The sequence below is a fragment of the Glycine max genome, chromosome 1, assembly GCF_000004515.6.
Source record: "Glycine max cultivar Williams 82 chromosome 1, Glycine_max_v4.0, whole genome shotgun sequence".
In the NCBI taxonomy this organism is placed as follows: Eukaryota; Viridiplantae; Streptophyta; class Magnoliopsida; order Fabales; family Fabaceae; genus Glycine; species Glycine max.
Window position 1 is genome coordinate 40,711,919 of NC_016088.4, and position 21,901 is coordinate 40,733,819.

The 21,901-nt window shown below is 30.9% G+C and overlaps 1 long non-coding RNA gene and 1 pseudogene across 3 annotated transcripts; one reads left to right on the forward strand and one right to left on the reverse strand.

The window, feature by feature from the left end:
- Positions 1 to 407: 407 nt before the first annotated feature.
- On the forward strand, positions 408 to 12,081 carry LOC100787832 (alcohol dehydrogenase-like 3; annotated as a pseudogene).
- A 205-nt stretch (positions 12,082 to 12,286) lies between these two features.
- Positions 12,287 to 14,287, reverse strand: LOC112997763 (uncharacterized). 3 transcript variants are annotated; one of them, XR_003262814.2, is made up of 5 exons: positions 14,131 to 14,287; positions 13,600 to 13,948; positions 13,053 to 13,191; positions 12,703 to 12,967; positions 12,287 to 12,366 (listed from the first exon to the last, which is right to left on the reverse strand). It is a non-coding gene; the product is annotated as an uncharacterized lncRNA (long non-coding RNA). The 3 variants fall into 3 exon arrangements; XR_005888541.1 differs by having other exon boundaries at positions 12,703 to 13,191; positions 13,600 to 13,870; XR_005888539.1 differs by having other exon boundaries at positions 12,703 to 13,191.
- Positions 14,288 to 21,901: the final 7,614 nt, after the last annotated feature.

Sequence of the window (21,901 nt, forward strand, 5' to 3'; positions counted from 1 at the left end):
TGGTTGAAAATCCAACAATAAAATGGAACTATGATCATGCAAAAGTTCTCCATAGAAAGCCTTACCATTCAAACCATTCACTGCTACATCTAAATTGACTTCTTTAAAATGATTTTCTGGCGGGAATCACTTAATAATCGAATCATTATGCACTCCACGTTAAAAGAAATGGATGATCAACTGAGTCCAATTGATGATTTCAAAAGCAGAAGCCTCCATAGCACGCAAATGGTTGAAAAAAAAAATAGAATCATTCCTCCTTTAAAAAATAAAATCATTTCTCCTTCGCAATTAAAATCATATTCTTACTCTGTTTTTTTCCTTTACTTTCCTTTTACTACCTTTTGGCTTCCTTTTTCCTCGGAATCATCACTCGTCTTCTTTGAAGTAAAAAACAGAGCTTACGAATGTCTAACTATAATGCAAGTATATTTAGTTAATTTTTTTTTATTTGGATGATGCCAAAATTACCAACGGCCAAGTTGTTGGTAAATTCGCCCTTAAATTTTAGGGTAAAAGTATGCAAAATTTACCGGCAACTCTACTAATAAAAAAAGGTTTAAATATATATTTAGTTCTCAAATTTAGAATATGTTGTTTTAGTTTCTCAAAATAAAATTTATATTTTTTATTTTCCAAATTCAGAAAATATATTTTTAGCTTTTTTTTTTTGCAATTAAAAATCTTCATAAATTATGTATCCAAACCGGAAAAGACCAGTTAGAAGAGACTAAATAAATATGTTTGGAAATTGAGTGACTATTTAGAAGATCAATTTGAGGAAAAAAAATATATTTAAACTTAAGAAAAACTTATTTGATAGTTTATATAAAATTTAACTCAAATAATTAATATAATAGTATAAGATTCTGTTACATTTATATGTGTGGGAATGATCTATTTGTGGAAGAATTCATTTTCAATTCATATGTGAAATTTTTTCTTAAACTAACAATCGTGTGTAACTAGCTGACGTAATATCTGATTTAATGAGTTGAGATGGTGTCTCTAACCCAACAAAAAAACTTCTATAAAATCCATAGACAGCTTGGACGGTCGGTGTTAATCCGTTAAATATACATGATATTTAGCTAACATTTGTAATGGATTTGTCGAGAAAATCCAGTATCCTGGCCATAACTCGAAATAATAAATTATAAAACTAACATTTATTTCCCAAAATTCAAAACAATATAACTCTTTTTTCCTTTAATACTTAAGATAAATTGATAGCACGTGCCATATGCTGGACACGTTCTGCTTGGTAAAAGCACGTGCTAGTCTCATAGAGAAAATTCTAGAATATATATAGCTGGTCCTTCATTCATTTATATCACAAGTTTTCTTTGTTGTATTCTCTGGCTCTCTCCACTAGCAAGCACCACATACAATGCACAAAATAATCACTGAAGAATCACAAAACAACTCTGGAAGATTGCAGGTCCAATTGTTATTGCTAATGAGAACTTGAATCCAAATGATACTAGGCGGAAGACAGTTAATTACTTGCAAAAAGGTACATTACATTACACCAAAATTCAGTATTATTTATTCAGATCATACCATCGCAAAGAATGCATGCGCACCAAATTCTCATTTTCATAGCTCAATATTATTGTTATTATTAATAATAATCATCATAATTGTTATCCTCAATATTTTCATCATCATGAAGCTGCCGTGGCATATGGTCCTGGAAAGCCCTTTGTGGTTGAACGTGTCCTTGTCCATCCTCCTCAAAAAATGGAGGTTCGAATCAAAATCCTCTTCACTTCAATCAGTCACACCGATCTCAGTTCTTGGCAAGGCGAGGTATATAATTAGACATATTAAATTTACTTAATTTTGACTATCAAATTTACTTGTTATTGATATTTAATTAGACATATTAAATAATTATATATATAATTATTTAATATGTCTAATTTATATATAATTATTTAATATGTCTAATTAAATATCAATAACAAGTAAATTTGATAGTCAAAATTAAGTTATGTAATATATTGTTTATTGATGTTTTTAATTTCCTTCTTTTTGGGGCACCAAAGAATGAGGCTCATCGTGCTTATCCTCGGATTTTCGGCCATGAAGCTTCCGGGTAGGACACGAAATATCCCATACAACTATGGCAAATTATAACATTAATGATTTATACCCTCTTTGAATAAGAAGATAAAATAAATTGATTGAGAACTTTTGATTTTTTTATTTATAAAAGTTAACTATATAAATTGATTTTATTTTTTGCAAAAAAATTAATTTATTTTATCTTCTTATCTTTTTTTCTTATATAGACAGGTTTATCTAAATATAATACCTTAATTGTACAGAAAACTATATATATATATATATATATATATTCTATCAAATGAAATTGAAATTAAGTGAAAACACTTGTAATTGTGTTTGTGGGTGTAATGATTCTTTAGGATTGTGGAGAGTGTGGGTGAAGGTGTGAGTGAAATGAAAGAAGGGGACTTGGTCGTGCCAATTTTCAATGGGGGATGTCGGGATTGCAAATATTGCATGTGCGAAAAGACCAACATGAGTCAGAGATTTGGGGTGAATCCTATGAAGAAGGTGATGGCCAGTGATGGTACCACAAAGGTTTTCTACAATGGATGGAAAACCCATCTTCCATTTCTTGAACACTTCAATTTTCGCAGAGTACACAGTGGTGGATTCAGCATGTGTCGTCAAGATTCACATTGATGGTGATGGCGACCTCAATCCCTACATTAAAATAAAAGACTTACCATACTCAGTTGTGGCGTACCTACGGGTAAGGAACTTAGTCTCAACTTCAATAATTTAAAATATTATAAACCTCAAATTTTATACATAATAAAATATAACCGGATCATGCATCTACTTGCGAACTATTGTGACAATAGTAAACGACATAATGAAATGAACATGAGTTGTTTAGACCAAATTGATGAAGTGTGCCATGTGTAGGTGTTGGGACTGCTTGGAATACCGCTGATGAGCATTTTGGTTCAACTGTATCAAAGAAAACAATAGTAAAAGATGAAGAGAAATAAATTCAATTTTAGGGTTAAATCTTCATTTTGATGTAGTTAGCATAAATATGTTAGTTTTGATTTTGAAATCAAATTAAAGTGGTGTTAATTTTTTCTCATTCTCTTTTTCTGTTTTCTCAACCACCTGACCTATATTTGGTAACAACGTTTCAGTCTTAATTATAAAGTTGTCGAGAGTATCTGATATTATGGAATCATTTTTATGATGGATAAAATATGATTTATATAAATAGGCATAGAGTTCTTAGTCTAAACACATCAGAAAACAATACTCATTCCATCTGAAGTGATTGTGTTAAAGGCTAGAAGCATTTTTTGTGATTGAAACTACGAGTGGAACAAAGGAGTATCCCGCACCTACACCGAGGTATTGACAACGATTCTCAAATATCGCAGAACAGAACAGAATGAGATACGATGATATAGAATGCAATAGAAATAAAGACAAGGGAAAAACGAGTTATCTATTCTTCTTAACGGTCAAAGCGAACCCTTTCATTCATTCCGAATTATGGAAAGAGTTATGGTTGGAGGTTAGTAACATAATTAAATTACATATGTTGTTATGTTGTTTTGGTGTAAAAAAAGCATCATTTAGTATCAAAGCCAAGTTTTCCTCTACTTAGCTGTTGTGCGCGGGTAGTTTTTAAATTACGATTGCAACGTTTAATTTCTTTAAAAAAATCAAATTGTTTGTTTTCTATTTCTGTGAGGCTTCTACGCTACATTAAATATATATAACTTTTGTTTATATATTTTATATTTTATTAATCCACTATGCGTTGTTCCTTTGAAACAGAGAGCATGATTAATTCCATTAAAAACATTTGTTGCCTTTTCAAACCATAAAAGGATTTTTATTTGACATTATATTATGTACATGTGTTTATGCGACTACATATCATATTAGTGATGGTATATTTTATGGAGTAGCCATAGCATCCATTTTAAGATTATACTTAAAGGAATCACATGAGGATTAATATGATAACTTGTAATTGATTGTGTTTACTATATTATGTACATGTGTTTACCCTAATGTTTATGTTGTTATCTACGAGGCTCATTGGAGATGTAGGTATGAGAAAACACATTATGGAAATGACAGATCTGGTGACTCAACTTAAGTCGCTCCAGGTTGAAATTTCTGAGCCATTCATGGTGCACCTAATTTTGAATTCACTCTCATCACAGTATGGCCCCTTCAGATATCATACAACACACATAAAGAGAAATGGTCAATCAATGAACTTCTGACCATGTGTGTCCAGGAGGAAGGAAGACTTGCTCAATAAATTGGTGAAGGTTCTCTTAGCGTGACTCAAGATAAGGGGAAGAAGGAAAAAAGAGGAAAAGAACCATATACCTCCTATTGCCAAAATTAAGGAGTCTAGGTATTTTTTTTCGGTAAAAAGAAAGGGCACATGATGAAGGATTGCTATAAACATAAGGCTTGGCTTGGGAACAAGGGTAGTTATTTTTCCTTTTGTATGTTTTGAATCTAATATGGCTGATATTTTTCATGATACATGTTTTATTGACTCTAGATCTACGATTCATATTTCTAATACCATGTAGGACTTCTCAAGCCAGAGGGAGCCAAATGAAGGTGAACGATTCATCTACTATGGGAATCGAATGTGTTTACATGTGGCAGCTATTGGTACATGTAGACTTAATTTAGGATTTATTTTTGAATTGAATAATGTCTTTTATATTCCTGAATTTTCTAGGAATTTAATTTTTGTTTCTAGACTTGTTTCTTTGGGTTATTCAATAAAGTTTAGCGCAACCAGATTTGATTTATTGTTTAAGTCTACTATTATTGGAAATGATGTGTTGAATGACGGTTTGTTTAAAATTAATTTATCTAACACGATTCCATATAATTTGATGGCTACACAAGAAAACATTGGTATTAAACGTTTTATCATGAATGAAAAATCATCAAAATTATGGCATAGGAGACTAGGGCATATCTCCATAGAAGGAATTAAAAGTCTAGTGAATGATGGAGTACTTGAGACTCTTGACTTTACTGATTTTAGCACTTGTGTAGACTGCATAAAGGGAAAACAGACTAACAAGACAAAGAAAAATGCCAAGAGAAGTTCAGAAATATTAGAAATGATACATACTGACATTTATTGTCCTGATATGGACTCGCATGACCAAAAATATTTTATCTCTTTCATAGACATTACTCACGATACATGTATCTTTACTTGCTTAATAATAAATATGAAGCGTTGGATGCCTTTAAGGTTTTCAAGGCAGAAGTAGAGAAACAATGTGAAAAACAAATAAAGATTGTGAGGTCGGATAAAGGAGGCGAATTTAAGGAAAATACACTGAAAATGGACAAGCACCTGGTCCTTTTGCAAAGTTTCTTCAAGAGCATGGTATTATGGCCCAATATACCATGCTTGGCTCGCCGAATCAAAATGGTGTGACTGAAAGAAGAAATCAAACATTAATGGACATGATAAGAATTATGCTTAGCAATTCCAAACTTCCTTGTTCATTATGGAATGAAGCTCTTAAGATAGCTACGTACATACTAAATCGGGTACCAACAAAGGCAGTCCCTAAAACCCCATTTGAATTATTGAAAGGTTGGAAGCCAAGTTTAAAACAGGTGCGTGTTTGGGGTTTCCCAACTGAAGTTAGGATTTATAATCCAAATGAAAAGAAGCTGGACCCAATGACCATTAGTGCATATTTCATTGGTTACGCTGAAAGGTCTAAGGGGTATAGATTTTATCGTCCAACTCATGACACTAGAATTGTTGAGTCAAGAAATGCAAAGTTTCTAGAAAATGATGTGGCTAGTGGGAGTGATTTAACTCAAGGCATTGGTCTTGAGAAAAATCAATGTGAGGGAGCAGTTCCTACATCAAGTTATAAGCTAGTGATTTTTGGTGATACTCACCAAAATCGTGTAACACAAGCTCCACACCAAGTGGATCCTATCCTAGAAGATCCAGTTGAACAACATCAAACACCAAATGTTAAGCAACCTAAACAACATCAAACACAAGATGTTGAACAACAACCAGAAGGTGTGGATGTAACATTGAGAAGATCAACTAGAATAAAGAAACCTGCAGTTCCTAGTGATTATCAATTGTATTTACAAGAGTCTCAATATGACTTTGGAGTTGAAAATGATCCTAAGTCCTTTTTGCAAGCGATTAACAGTTGTAATTCTATGCTATGATATGATGCTATGAAAGAAGAATTGGAATCTATGGCAAATAATAAAGTATGAGATCTTATTGAGTTGCTTAATGGGATAAAGCCTATTTGTTGTAAATGGGTTTTCAAAACCAAGAAGGATTCATTAAGTAACATTGAGAGACACAAGGCCTAATTGGTTGCCAAAGGATTCACTCAAAGGGAAGGAGTTAAATACAGAGAAACCTTTTCTCCTATATCCATGAAAGATTTCTTACGCATCATAATGACATTAGTTGCTTATTTTGACTTTTCTAAATGGTGATTTAGAATAAGAAGTTTATATGACACAACCCGAAGCTCTCCAGTGATGGGGCTCACTTGGTTTGCAAGCTCAAGAAATCAATATATGAACCGAAACAGGCATCACGTCAACGGTATTTGAAATTCCATAGTGTCATCTCATCATTTGATTTTGTTGAGAACAATATGGATAGATGCATATACCACAAGGTCAGTGGGAGTAAAATAATAATTTTAGTCTTATATGTGGATAATATACTTCTTGCAACCAATGATTTTGGGTGAGGCAACATATGTCATTGGCATAAAGATCCATAGAAACCAATCTCAAGGGATTCTCGGCTTGTCTTAAAAGGCCTATATTAATAAAGTTATAGAAAGACTTCAGATGAAAGATAGTTCACCCAACATGACACCTATTGTGAAAGGTGATAGATTCAATTTGAATCAATGTCATAAAAATGAACTTGAAAGGGAACAAATGAGAAACATTCCATATACTTTTGTTGTAGGAAGCCTTATGTAGGCGCAGGTGTGTACAAGACCTGACATTACTTTTGTGGTTGGAATGCTTGGGAGATATCAAAGTAATCCAGGAATAGAGCACTGGACAACTGCAAAGAAAGTGTTAAGATATCTTCAAGGAACCAAAGATTAGAAGCTTATATATCAAAGATTTGACAATTTAAAAGTTGTTGGCTACTCAGACTCAGATTTTGCTGGTTGTGTTGACTTTCGTAAGTCGACATCTGGATACATCTTCATGATGGCTAATGGAGCAATATCTTGGAGAAGTGCAAAACAATCATTAGTTGCTACTTCTACCATGGAAGCTGAGTTTATTTCATTATTTGAAGCGACATCATAAGGTATTTGGTTAAAAAGTTTCATGATTGGTCTACAAGTGATTGATTATGTTCTTAGACCGTTAAAGATATACTGTGATAATTCAGTTGTTGCTTTTCTGGCTAAAAACAATAAAAGTGGAAGTCGAAGCAAGCACATCGACATTAAGTATTTAACCATAAGGGAACGTGTCAAAGCAAATGAAATCATCATTGAAAACATCAGTATTGAACTAATGATTGCAGATCCATTGACAAAAGGCATGTAAACAAAGTCACTTAAGGATCATGTTAAGAGTATGAGACTTGATTTTGTTATATAAAGTTCCTTTTTGTAGTGAAACTTTAGTTATTTGTTTGTTTTCTCATTTTGTTGTATACATTTTTGTTGAGAAAGACATGTAATTTGGACTCAATAAATATTGAACATGTTTATTCATTTAAATTGTTGTTTTTTTACTAAGAGTGATTACATTGTAATACATGGAAGGTAATAATCATTTTTAGAGAATCAACCGCTATGATCCATGATTCATGTGGTTAGCATCTTGGGTGTGAGCATAAAGTTATAACTGTTGTAGATATCATGAAGTGTGAGAAACATTGAACCAGGTGGAAGAATATTACTTTTGATTTTGAAATCAAATTAAAGTGATCTTAATTTTTCTCATGTATTTTTTTTTTTGTTTTCTCAACCACTTGACTTAGTCATATTTAATAACATTTTAAATTAAAATGGTCTTAATTTTTCTCATGTATTTTTATTTTATTTTCTTGAGCACTTGACTTAATCATATTTGATAACATTTTGATAACATTTTAGTAAGTTATTGAGGATATACTTACATCCTGATACTATAGAAATGGAATAAGTTTTTATTCCAAAAATGCTTTTAACCTCAAACACAATCACTATTCCATAGATCACATTATATCCATCATAATAACTAATTCCATAATACCATGATATACCTATAATCTCATTAACTTTATAATCAAAACTGAAATATTATTAGTTTGATTTCAAGATCAAAACTAACATACCACTTATGAGCATTTTGGTTCAACTGTAGCTGTCTTTAGATTAGGTACAGTGGGCCTCGCTTTAAGTGAAATCTTTCATTGTTGTCCATTTATTCATTGCAATTACAATAGTAGTTAAAATATGATTTGTGATCTTTTTATTTTTTCTAGTTTATAATTTTGGTCCTCTTGGTAAAAAAACGGAGATATCCATTACAGTCTCTCAGATCTCAAAAACAAAAAGTTGGTCCTGCCACCTAATGTAATGTTTTGATCTTCAGAGGTTTTTATGTTGACCTCCAGCTAACACGTACCATTTATCTTACATGACATTTAATTATTAGCTTTTTTAGTGGTCATGATTTTATTTGTTTACTTTTGTGGTCATGATTTTTTTTTAAAATAAACATTAGAAAAATCTATTTTTTTAAATAACTATTTATTAAACTGAAATATCTAGTCAACAATTAATAAATTTTAAAAAAATATAATTTTTATACTAATTAACATTTTATTTAAGACCCAATGAAAGTAAAATATCGTTTAACATATTTTAGCCAATAATATAAGATGATTTTTTTTTCATTTTCGATTGGAATTCTTTTCCAGAAAGTAATTTTTAAATAGCTTAATTATATTTTATTCTCTATAAATAAAATCGGTGAGTTTTCATTTTGATTACTGTAATGTTTGTAATTCTGTATCCTTAAAAAAACTGAAATCACGATTTTTAGTTTATAAAATTAATGAATTTTGGTTTCAGTCTTTTTGTAAAATATTATTCTTTAATTTTCACTCTAAAATCTGAAATCACAATTTTTAGTCCCTAACCTTTATTTTAATAAAACTAAATTATATTTTAAGAATTCATTTTAGAAGTATCACATTAAAAAAAACGCAAATTAGAGTCAGAGTCATTATAAGTCACGCCAATGATGTAGAAATAAAAAATATATTTAAATATTTTTCTCTCTTTTTTATTACGTCACTCATCATATATGTCGCCTTTTCCTTTTACTTTTTCTCCTCTAACACATTATGAAAAATACCTTATTGCAAAAAAAGAAAAATGTTGTATAGTCCTGCATCTTAAATTGGCACAGGTAGCAGAAGGGGGCACGAGCCAGAGGTGCATCCAGAATTATAGGCGTAGACATCAACTCAGACAAATTCATCAGAGGTAATTTTCTCTCTCATCTATCTCTGATTCCTCTGTGTTCTCTTTTATTCTTCTATACTCTTTTTTGGAAAATCATAAAGTTAAAACTTATAAAGCTTTACATGAACTTTGTTTTTTTAATATAACTATGTTATAACTTATAATGATGCCAATGTCATATGTGACACATTTATATGTACACTCAATCCCAATAAATGGGTATCACCGACTTCATAAATCCAAGGGATGAAGAGAAGCCAGTGTATGAGGTTGGAATTCTCTGTTTCCTATCTCTATTCATCTCATTTCATAAGAAAATATCATATTTATATGTATTAATTTTCACTAGCAAAATGGTAAACTTTTTTTTTTCTTTTTCTTTTTCAAGGATCAGGAAAATGACGAGTGGGGATGTGCACTATAGTTTTGAATGTGCTGGAAATTTAAACGTTATAAGGGATGCCTTCTTGTCAGCTCATATGGTATATATATTCATGTAACTATTTTGCTAAGATTTTAAATTGTACGTAATTGTCATCACAATTGCAGTCTCATTGCTATCATTCCTTAGTATAGCGTGCATAAAATTTCAAAATTATCATTAATGTGGCTATAATTACAGATGGAAATTCTGATATTCTTATAATTAAGCAGGATTGGGGATTGACTGTGATATTAGGGATTCATCCATCACCAAAATTGCTTCCCATCCACCCAATGGAGTTGTTCCAAGGTCGCAGAATAGTAGGATCGGTTTTTGGAGGCTTCAAAGGGAAGACTCAATTGCCACGTTTTGCCAAAGAATGCATGGATGGAGTATGGACTACCGTTCTTTACATGTGTTCTTTAGGGTTCAATTCACTACTTATTTCAAAATAGGAATACCTCATATAACCTTTTCTAAAATTGAATAAAATTTAAAATCTAATAAAAAAAATCAAATAAAATTATTTTATTTTTATAATTTAAATTATTGTAAGTTAAATTATTCATTTAGTCATCATAATTTCCATTTAAGTCTTAATCCTAATATTTATGCAAGAAAACTATAAGTTTTTCTATATAAACTTAAAAGTTAAATTTTGGTCTGTAATTTTTTGACGGTGTAAAAGTGCTATAAAAACTTTCAGAAAATGTTAACCTGAACAAAAAAATTGAGTAGAAACTTAAAATTGACACAATTATGAGAACTAAGTAAATAGTTTAATAATGTTTTTTTAAAATATTAATACATTATAGGTTATTATATTATTAAAAATAATTAATATTTTTATAATTATTATTTTAATAGTTATAATTAAGATATTATCTTATTAGGTGATGATATAAATCTCTTTACACGATACAGGTGTAAACGAGCGCAAGTCACCTATGAACCTGAATTGATCTAAACCAATTTAAATAATTTGGATTTGATAAGTGTTTAAATCAAACCTAAACCAATAAATCAAACCCATTGAATTTTGGGTTGGGTCATAAATTTTAATATCTGAATCCACTCACTCGTTGATTCATTAATTTGCATTAAATTATTATTATTATATGTAAATTTTAAAAAATCAAATATTATTAACTATTAATTATATAGACTTATTGACTTGAATTGAGTAAACATCAATACATCCTTAATCTTCATGATCAAAGTGATAAGAATTTTATTGATTGAAATCCCTTTAGATGAGATTCGAAAAATATTTTGAATTTATTTGCAAAGAATATTTCTCATAATATTCCATTGGTTTTGGTAGAAAACATATTTGAAATCCATCCTTAGTATATTTATTGAAACTTCTTATCTCGAAAATAGTATACTTAATTTTCCATTCTCATAGATAAATAGATAGATAGTAGTCACTGAAGTGGAAATAGATAGATAGTAGTCACGGGAGTAGAATGAAATTTGACAGCATCACAAATTTTTTTTAATAAAAAATCTAATAAAAAACTATTGTATCTAATTCATTTAATAAAAAATTTAACTGATAAAAAATATTATTTTAAAATAAGAACAGATAAAATTAAATATTTTAATCTATTGATCCAACTCAAATCATTTACAAATAAATTAATTTAATTTAAGTTTATTTTTTATTCTTAAAAAATCAACCCAAACCAACCGAAAATATCCATCAATAATTTTGAAAAGTAGCCGTGCGGCCCTTTTCACTAGGCTTCATTAAAAAAATGATTTAAAAAACATGATATACAAACATTTTTTAGAATACCGAAATGAACCTAGCTGTGTAACTCTTTTATGTTGTCTATCCCTACAATAACCAATGTGACAAGTGTTCTATCTTCGATTGATAAAAGCATACGTACAAGGACTGCTCCAACAATTTTCTTTTTCTCGAATTACTGCTTTAACAATTGTAGTGTAATTAACTAATGCACACTTTTGGTGGCCTGAACTTAGGTGGTGAAGTTAGATGATTTTATCACTCACGAGTTTCAAATCGAGGAGATAAACAAGGCCTGTGATCTTTTTACCGTCGGAAAGTCACTGAGATGTCTTATACACTTCTAAAAAAAAATTGTGTTTCAGAGTGTGTCCTTTCACTTCAATAGTGTTTAAGACGTGATATCAGTTTCGTAGACATAATTTAAATTCAAGATAAGCACTATTACATACTTTTTTTTTTGTTTTAAGCAATATATATATATATATATATATATATATATATATATATATATATATATATATATATATATATATATATATATATATATCTTGACATAATTTATATAGCTTGCCTTTATTGAAGCACTCATGGTTGTAGCCACATCCATCTAGAACAAGCTTCAAAGTTGCCTGCAAATAGAATATATTATTTTTAAATATTTTATAGGATAAAAAGTCATTTATTTAAACAGAATTCAATAACATCAAATTACATTAAAATGTATTTGATGAATATATTGTTATAATTGAGAATTCAAAAATTAGACCACAAATTAAAATGTTAAGAAAATTCTGAAATATAAATTAAATTTAAAGAAAAATATAAATAGTTTAAAATATCAAAAAATTATACAATCATACATTTGCGGTATATGTATATATATAATAATAATAATATATATAATAATAATAATTATAATAATAATAATAACATTTTCTGGTATAGCTAACAAGGAAACAAGGTACTTGAATGATGAAACTCCTCAAATTGATATTTTCTCGTCCATGAGAAGCCAGTGTCAAACTGTGACAATGAGAAAACAAGGAAACAAGGTAGTGACAATTTGAATCTGTGACCTGTGTCCTTGTAGAATATTCTGGCAAACTCTTCAAGCTCACTATCAAAGTTGTTCAAGTCCTAGAATTCAAAGATTTTACACACAAGTAGAAGACACACCCAAGCAACAAGTAGGCAGAATGCCACTGATGCCAACTGATAAAATTCATGGGTCTACACCAACATAAGAAAAAAATTAGTTAAAAACTAATGCATAAACATACATTTAACAGCAGAGCACAAGGCCTATTATCTTCACCTGAGAGGATAGATAAGCTTATCATAAGCTTAAGGAGCCATGGCACACAAGTATGAGATAACAGCAGAGCACAAGGCCTATCTCTTTGTAATTTGTGTTTGTGCCTACCTTTTTAAGAGACCTATCTCTGTCATAACATCTAGTCTCAACAACAACAACAACAACAATGAAGTATAAATAGTTAAAGTGCCGATAAGGAAATATAAGCTGCAGGGAGATAAATCAAGATAAGGAAATATAAGCTCATATACTCAGCAAATCCAAAACCAACAAGGATAATTTTAAGAGTAACAACCAAACACATTGTTGGTGAGAAGAGCTGGACAAGATGCTTGAAGAGAATAGGAGGAGAGTGGAAGAATCTCAGAGAAGAGAATATAAGCTGGACAATTTTGCCAAAGCTTTAAAATCACTATATAGGTAGCAATAAATCAGGGGTCAAATATGGCATTTTTAAAAACTTAGATTGTCTAATAATTTCCTTAATTTTGGTCTATCCATCTTAAACCAAAAATAAAACAAAAAGGGAGTAGTGCAAAAGTGATACCTCTATTGATTTTAGATTCATGTAACTTCACTTTCAGATTTGTGACATTGGGGTGTCCGGGACTACAAGGCAACCATAATCGTGACTGCATTTATCCACAATTTCCCATAATCAAGCTTTTAAATTGCATTCACAATTGTGTCTTTGGTTTCGTCATGATTCTTGATACCGCAGGAAATTGCAGACAAATGCAGTTGTGGTCACGGTGACCTAAAAAACCTTTGATCCTGCAACCCAAGTCACCCTTGTGGACCATTTTTAAAACTCTAGCCTGCAATATCAAGGAACACCATGAAACCGCAATCGCAATTTAAAACCTTGCCATTCACTTAACAACTCGGCATGCAGCCTGTAATTTTGTCAAGAAATTACATTCAAAATCAAAAGTGAAAGCTAAATAGCACTCTAGAACAGTAACATCAGTAATAATTGTTCGAAAAAATGAAGAAATGTGACATGAGTACGGTATGAAGCTGATTAAAGCAGTACAAACCATGAACTAAATTGGTAGACAAATGAGAGAGAACTTACAGTGAAAGAAAAGGAAATGAACACGCTATTGTTCGATGATTTGCAAAACGGTATAGTTTGATAGACAGAGTCGACAATGGAGTATGTTCAGAGCACTACGACTCGGAGATGAAGGGCAAATGGTTACGAGGCTACGAAGGAGGTTGCTAGGTCCAGCGTGCGCACGACAAACAAGAAGGGGACAACAAATTAAAAGGTAATGGCACACTATTTTTCTAAAATTTAATTTGCAAAATTGCAACAACGGTGATTTCTTAAAAAATGTCGTTGTATTCCTTGCCTATAGTCAAATACGAAGACGTTTTTTTTTTTCACTGAAATGTCGCGTTTTGTGAACAGCTCAAATACGACCTCGGGTTTGAAAAAAACGTCGTCATTAATGTTGTGGTATTTACAAAAATATCACCGCTACAGATTCAACTACGTTCGCCAAAGCACCGATGTTGTATTGATGTCGTGGAAACACTTTTTTATAGTAGTGCATGCTGCCACGAAGCAGAAAGGTCTTCTGTGCTTGTTCCCAAACTAGTAAATTTTAGAATTTTACCCAAAAGGGTGTATGATCCAATTTCAAGGGTGCTAAATGGTGAACAACAACCGCTTGGAACTTCAAATTCCATTGCATATTTATTAGCATTCTATCAAGTCTTTCTTTCAGGTTATTCTTTTGCCAGGTAAAAGGAATGCCTTAAAATCCAACATCACTAAGTCACAACTCACAATCTTAACTTTACCAATTACCAATATGCCGGAAAGGAAATTCATCATCGAAATTCCAACAATCACTTACCAACAGATTGCCAAATTGATTGTCTCTAAGAAAAAACTATCCTTATAGAGTGTAGACGGGTAAATTGCCGATAAGGGAAAACAATATCGAAAATCTATCAGACATGTAAAAAGGACTTGACTAGCACCAAGAAAAATATCCTTACAAAAGGTTAAACCGCCAACTACTGGCCTTTTTACGAATAGGGGGAATTTTTATTTTGAAATTATCAAATAGGAGCATATTTTGAATAAATATCTGCTCAAAGATAAGTCATAAAGGAAGGTACGATTTTGGAGATAGAAGTTGAAGACGTATATAAGACTTTTTTCTTTCTGTTTTCTTAATGGAAGTCATAACAATTGCTCCGATTTCCCCAATTAATCAGGTTAATTAATTAGAAGTTGTATGCTCAATTTATAACTTCTATATTAATTTTTTTTAATTAACTTTCTTTACCAAAGTCGTAAAATCCTTACAACCTCATTTTTTATAGTGCATTCTTTATAAAATGAAAAAGAAAAAGTCGTAAGTTAAGCTACAACTTGTTTGCTTTTCTATTTTATTATTATTATTTTTATAGATTTTACATAAGTTTTAGTTTAATATTTTAAAAATTTATGAATTAATTTCATTTGTAAAATAAGTATTATAAACATGAAAATTTAATTAATTTCATTTAATATTATTTTAATATAAGGAAAAAAAATTATTTACAAATAAAATAACATGTTAATATCAAAACAACATAATACATTAATATAAATTCAACAATACAAATTAACCACCAACATAAAATTTAAAAATTTCTCACAATATTAGACATTAACTTGTTTAAATAGACAGTTACTACGATTATGTTCTTCAATTCTACAAATGAGTATTTCTTAGGCTTATTTTGAAAATGATTTGTCCATCTCATTATATATATGACTGGTGGGTAGCCTTCCTAATATGTCTCGTCACTTCAAAGGACCATGCATAAAATTTGGACCTAAATATGAAGGCCAATTATATTTGCTTCAAAGGGGATGAAACATTATGTAATAGGCAATGCTTGGCTTCATTTAAAACATAATTCATATGCTCGACAAGGATGGTAGTTATACACCTGGACCATTTTCCTTCATCATAGGCTTGAGTACATTTACCCTAAGGAATTTGTTCTAACTAAGGCTTAATTGTAAAAAGTGTCCCCATATTTTTTCCATTTTACTAAATCGATCCCTTATTTTTTTTAATTCACTATTGAGGTCCCTATTTTCCAAAATTCACTATGAGTCCCCAAAGAAAAAATTGAATGTTGACTGTTAGCTTAGAATGTTGAATGTCACGTGTTCGCATATAATTAGTTATTTAAGAGGTATTTATGTGTTTAGAAAATATTATTGTTGGTAAGTAAAGTGATTAATTATTTATGTTATTTTCAATTTACCCTTATCAGTAATTAGGTAACTAACAATTATCTTAGAAACAACTACCCCAACCCCAAAATGTAAACTTCAGAATCCCTAACCTTCACCTTACCAAAAATTCCCAATTCCCAAAATCAATAACACGAACCCAAACTGAGCAACAGAAATATGAGATGCATAAAATAAGTTAACGGTCAACGTTCAATTTTTCCTCTTGGGACTCAGATAGTGAATTTTAAAAAATAGGGAAACTCCGATAGTGAATTGAAAAATAGGGGAACCGATTTAGTGAAATGGGAAAAATATGGAGACTCTTTTTGCAATTAAGCCTTTGTTCTAACCATTTTGTTGCTTGTCAAAACTCTAATCTCATTGTAAGTATCTGTTCCAGAAATTGCAGTTTTCTCATCTCATCCTATGACTAAAGACAAAACATAATGACTTAATTCTAAGTTGAACATGAAATAAACAAATTATTTAATATATAAAGGCATGAAGAACTTAAAACTTTGTCCATGTTGATGACTTGCTTTTTTAAGTCAACATTTTTATACTCATTATTAAAAATTGATGCAATATTCCAAATGTAGTACATGAAATGTACACCCGACCCATTCCACCCAACTTGTTTATGATCGCAAACTGCTAGCAAACCTGCTCCCCTATATGATATAATGCATAAACTTGGATGAGGTGTGACATACCTCCTCAAGTAAGGAAGGAACCACATCTAAGCTTCTTTTGTCTTGGTCTCAACAATTTCAAATGCGAGCAGAAAAATGTTTTAATTATCATCTTGTGCAATGACAGTCAATAAAGTACCTTGATATTTTTTGTTAAAAATGTGTCATTAACTTGCATGATCGGCTTGCAATATGGTAATCCTTCAATGCATGGCTTAAAAGGCCAAAACACAAATTACGAATCAAGGTAGAGTCATCTTGATTATCCATAATTGTGCCTGATGTCTTGTATTTGACAATTGTACCAGGTAGAAAGTGTTGAACAACTTTCATCCATCTAGGTAGGTAACTGTATGCCTTAATAGGGGACATTATCAAAGGAAACATGATTTATCTAACATGGTTGCAACAAAATTTTCAAGAACTTTTTTGTTGATGTTGATGTTGATGTTGATGATGTTGTGATTGCACAACATGCTAGAGTTCATATCATGATGCTCATAGGCGGATTTTTTATGCCAAATACATTAGGAGCTAGTGTTTATTTTATGCAACTCCTTTTTCTACAAAATTTGTCAACTAGAAGTAATTATAGTTGTGATGCAGTAGTATTTGCTTCCATTTATCGAGCTCTAGATTGAACAACAAAACCTTGTCAAATTGATATTAGAGGATGTTTGTTGCTTTTGTAATCATGGGTGTGGGTACATATTAAATGCATTGTCCCACGTATAGATGACTTGTCTAATGAAGAAGTACAAGAAGGACTCCAATTTCCTCTTGCATGAAGGTATGACCAATAAAATTTGTAAACTTATTTAATTAGTTATCTTATCATATTAACTGTGACACATATTTTGTTTCCATGTAAGGTGGTTTCGGCCAATGAGCTACCCAAACATTTTCACCCATGCAGTCAGACTTATACGCATCATATTTGATAGACTACACATAAATGAAGTTCATTTTTTTTATTATTAATATGAGTATTTATTGTTTTTCTTATTAATTGTGAAATATGTCATAAAAATAACATATTTCTTGCAGTTTTGTGGTCTTACCTCAAATAAGAAAATTAATTAATATTGTTGAGCTATCTACGGTTTCTCATGTAAAAGTACCTCTCATATGTTTTCAATTGTGGAATAACATGCAATATATAGGGTCATGAGGGAATTTGGACTACAACAAAATATTATAGATGACCACCAAACCTAGATGAACTCCACAACATAGATATGAGAAGGTGAACATATATTTTTTGGTCTCACCATCATCGTCATTGGATTAAAATGGAATAATTGGAATGATTATCTAATTCAAGGTCAAGTTCATCGTGGTATTTTGCATGAAATTAAGAATACATACAATGGTATATATGTCGAATTAGACCATATATATTGTGTAAGGGGACATCATCTATTAATGTTGTAGGTTTACTTAATAATTTTCTAAAATTATTATTTTATTATTATTTCCAACTTGATAATTATTATTTTGCAGTACTATCTTGGCCATCACCACCATTATCACATGCAAAACTCAATGTACCTCAAATGCAAGTTTATAGATATATGTCTCAACATCATCAATCACATACATTATCTAGTTATGAGCCATCAGACTTCTCTGGATATATACCTCAATATTGTGAATAAAGTTTTCAACTATTAGGTTTTTTTTTGTCATATATGCCTCCTCTCTATCTCTATTTTCTTTGTCTTATTCGCGTTTCCGCTGTCGCCGTTGTTCACTGCCACCGCCATTAGCGCCAATAGTGACAAATGCCGCCATTCCATTCGTGTTTCCACGACAGAGATCCATCGCGCCGAGGTAAGTCTCGTTCTCTTTGGCGTTGTCGGATTTGCATGCACGGTGGGGATCTGTATATTTATTTTAAATTTTTTATTTCAATTTGAGAAAAAAATTATTTTATAATTATTTTAAAATTATAATAAATTAATATTTTTGTTTAGTTTTTTGTAATAAATAAATATTATTGTAAATTTTTTGTGTATTTTTATTTAATTAATTATATTTATTTTTTGAAGTTGATTTTTATTAAGAACTTAAGGAATTTGTTTATTTTAAAAAAATGTATATATATTATTGTGATTTAATTGTTTTTAAAAAGTATAAGTAAATTACAATTTGCTATAGTTGATATTTTAAAAAGTGTTTTATAAATTTATTAGTATATATTTGACAATATAGTTTGACAAGAAAATGTAATTTTATAAATTACAAATTTTATAATTTTTAAATTACAATTTTTATATATATTGAATATATATACAACTATTGATATATTCATATATATATATATATATATATATATATATATATATATATATATTATTACAGTCATAGTATTAAATATCTATATAAAAATTAAAATATTTTCATTAGTAAAAAAAATTAAATTTATTGTCATAGTAATTTGTTGAAAAATGAAATAGTGATTTGTTAGAAATAAAAATCAAAATTGTAGTAATATTTTGGTTTTTAATTTAACTTTACTAGAATTAGTGTTGTGAACTCTATATATTTGAAAAAAAAAATTCTATATGCATTTATGAATATGTTAAAGTAATAAGAAAGTTATTCAAAAAATAATAAAAATTTTATTTATGAATTATTAAATAGTAATTGATTGAAGTATTGTTTAAATGCTTACTTAAATTGTTATGACTGTTTTAATGTGCAGATTATGGTTAGATCTAGAGGTTTGGGTCGAACTTTAGACAGGGTTATAGGAAGAGCCTTAGGGAGAGAAGTTAATGGTGATGTGGATGAAGCCCCCTAACGGTGAAGGCCCATAACATTTGCATGTAGACCATGGGAAGTTGTAGTTGTTGCTGAGGATGTTCAGCATATGGATCATGCAGATGACGAAGTCCATGAACAGCCTGAAGAAGCAATTGTTGATGATGCAGTTACTAATGTCGACGATTTTCCAGGAAGACCCCACGACATATTAGTTTTGATGAACTATGTTTATCATGTGGCAGCGAAAGTTTGAAATGGAGAGGTATTTATATTTTTAAATAAATAATATTTTTGTAAGTATTTTTTATTATTGCTGAAATGAGTTAAATTATGATTTTGAGGAGCATCTTGAGTTGAAGTTATCCTCCCTTGGAAGGAAGATTGAGAAATTTGGTATGCTGGACACAAGTGACCGAGGACTTATGTCTACTTTTGTGGAGAGGTGACATAAGGAAGCTAGTAGTTTCCATCTGCTAGTAGGAGAGGTGACTATCATCTTGTATGATGTGGCGTCGTTGTTGCATCTGCCTATTACAGGTGCATTCCATAGCTTTGAGCCTCTTCATGTGGACGATATCGTGTTTCTCTTAGTCAAATTGCTTGAAGTCAGTGTTGAAAAGGCAAAAGCTGAGACAGTACAATGCCATGGGGCATATGTGCGACTATCCTGGCTGCGAGACGTATATCGAAGCAAATGTGATGCAGTGCAGTGGATTGTAGCAGCCCGAGCGTATTTGGTGCATTTGCTTGGTTGCACACTCTTTGCTAATAAGAGTGCCACACACGTGCATGTGGTATTCTTGGACGCATTTCATGACCTAACGCAGAGTGGAAGCAATGCATGGAGAGTTATTGCACTAGTGCATATGTATGAGAATTTGAATGATACATCAAAGAGCATGACCATACAACTTGCAGGATATATAACACTTTTACAGGTAATTTGAATTTTTTTTAATTTAATTTTAGTTGGTTACTTTATATTGACAATTGTGTGAATTTATTTGTTTTTAAAATATGTGCAGTGTTGGATCTATGAACACTTTCCTTCTGTTGGTTCTACTATTGCTACTGAGGATTATGATAAAAAGAAACCATGTGCCTGCCGTTGGAAGTCTGGGAAGGCATTACCAGTATCGATGTATCGTAAGCGTTGAGATAAATTAACGTCTGATGCTATGTGCTAGATTTTGTAAGAGGACCACCGTGATTTCAGAGAGTTTGAGGTTATCTCTTTATTTTCTGGGCATATCAAATAGGGTCCATCTATTGTCATACACCGATCGGGGAGGGTAGTACGACAATTTAGGTATGTGTAGACCATTCCTCCACACCTTGTTGCTCCTTCTTTATGTATAGAAGACATTAATGATAAATGGATTCAATATTTTGAATACATTGCACCAATTGGTCAAATATGTGTAGTGCCTGGATAGTGTTCACTAGACTACATGAAATGGTTCTACATGATATCTCATCCCTTCATGAGTACGGCACAGCCTAAGGATCCTTCTAGACATCCGCCATGTAGCATCACGACACATTTGTTGAACCAGATGTTGCTCAACACCGAAAGATGCACATGTTGATGTAGACCAGTCTCGACATGCAGTGGTAAATTATATTTTCAATTACGACTGTTATTGAATTTATGTGAACATGCATTAACCCTGAACTTTTTTTTATTGTTTTTTGATAATTTTCTAGGAGGTTTGCCAAGCAATAGCTGAAAGATTGGAAAGGTTGCTCAACCTAAGAATAGTGACCAAAGGAACAAAAACATACACTGTCACCGAAGAATGCCTAAGGATTGCAAGAGGATACATTCGATTGAGACGAAGGCGACCTATGGAAGACGCATGAAGACTTTTGCAATTTTTTAGGTTTTATATGATTTATGTATCATATATGAGAATACAATGTTTATTATTTAATGTTATTTGATAAGTTTTTTAATTAATTTAGTTTAAGTTGTATTTGAATTTAAAAGTAATCACCAATTTACATTATTATGTTTAACCTTTAGTAACCCTAATTAGTCAAACCAACCTAATCATTCAAGTAACATAACTAGTTGTGTAACAATAAACCCTGATTAGTCGATTGATTTTGTGATAAACACACAAAGACATACT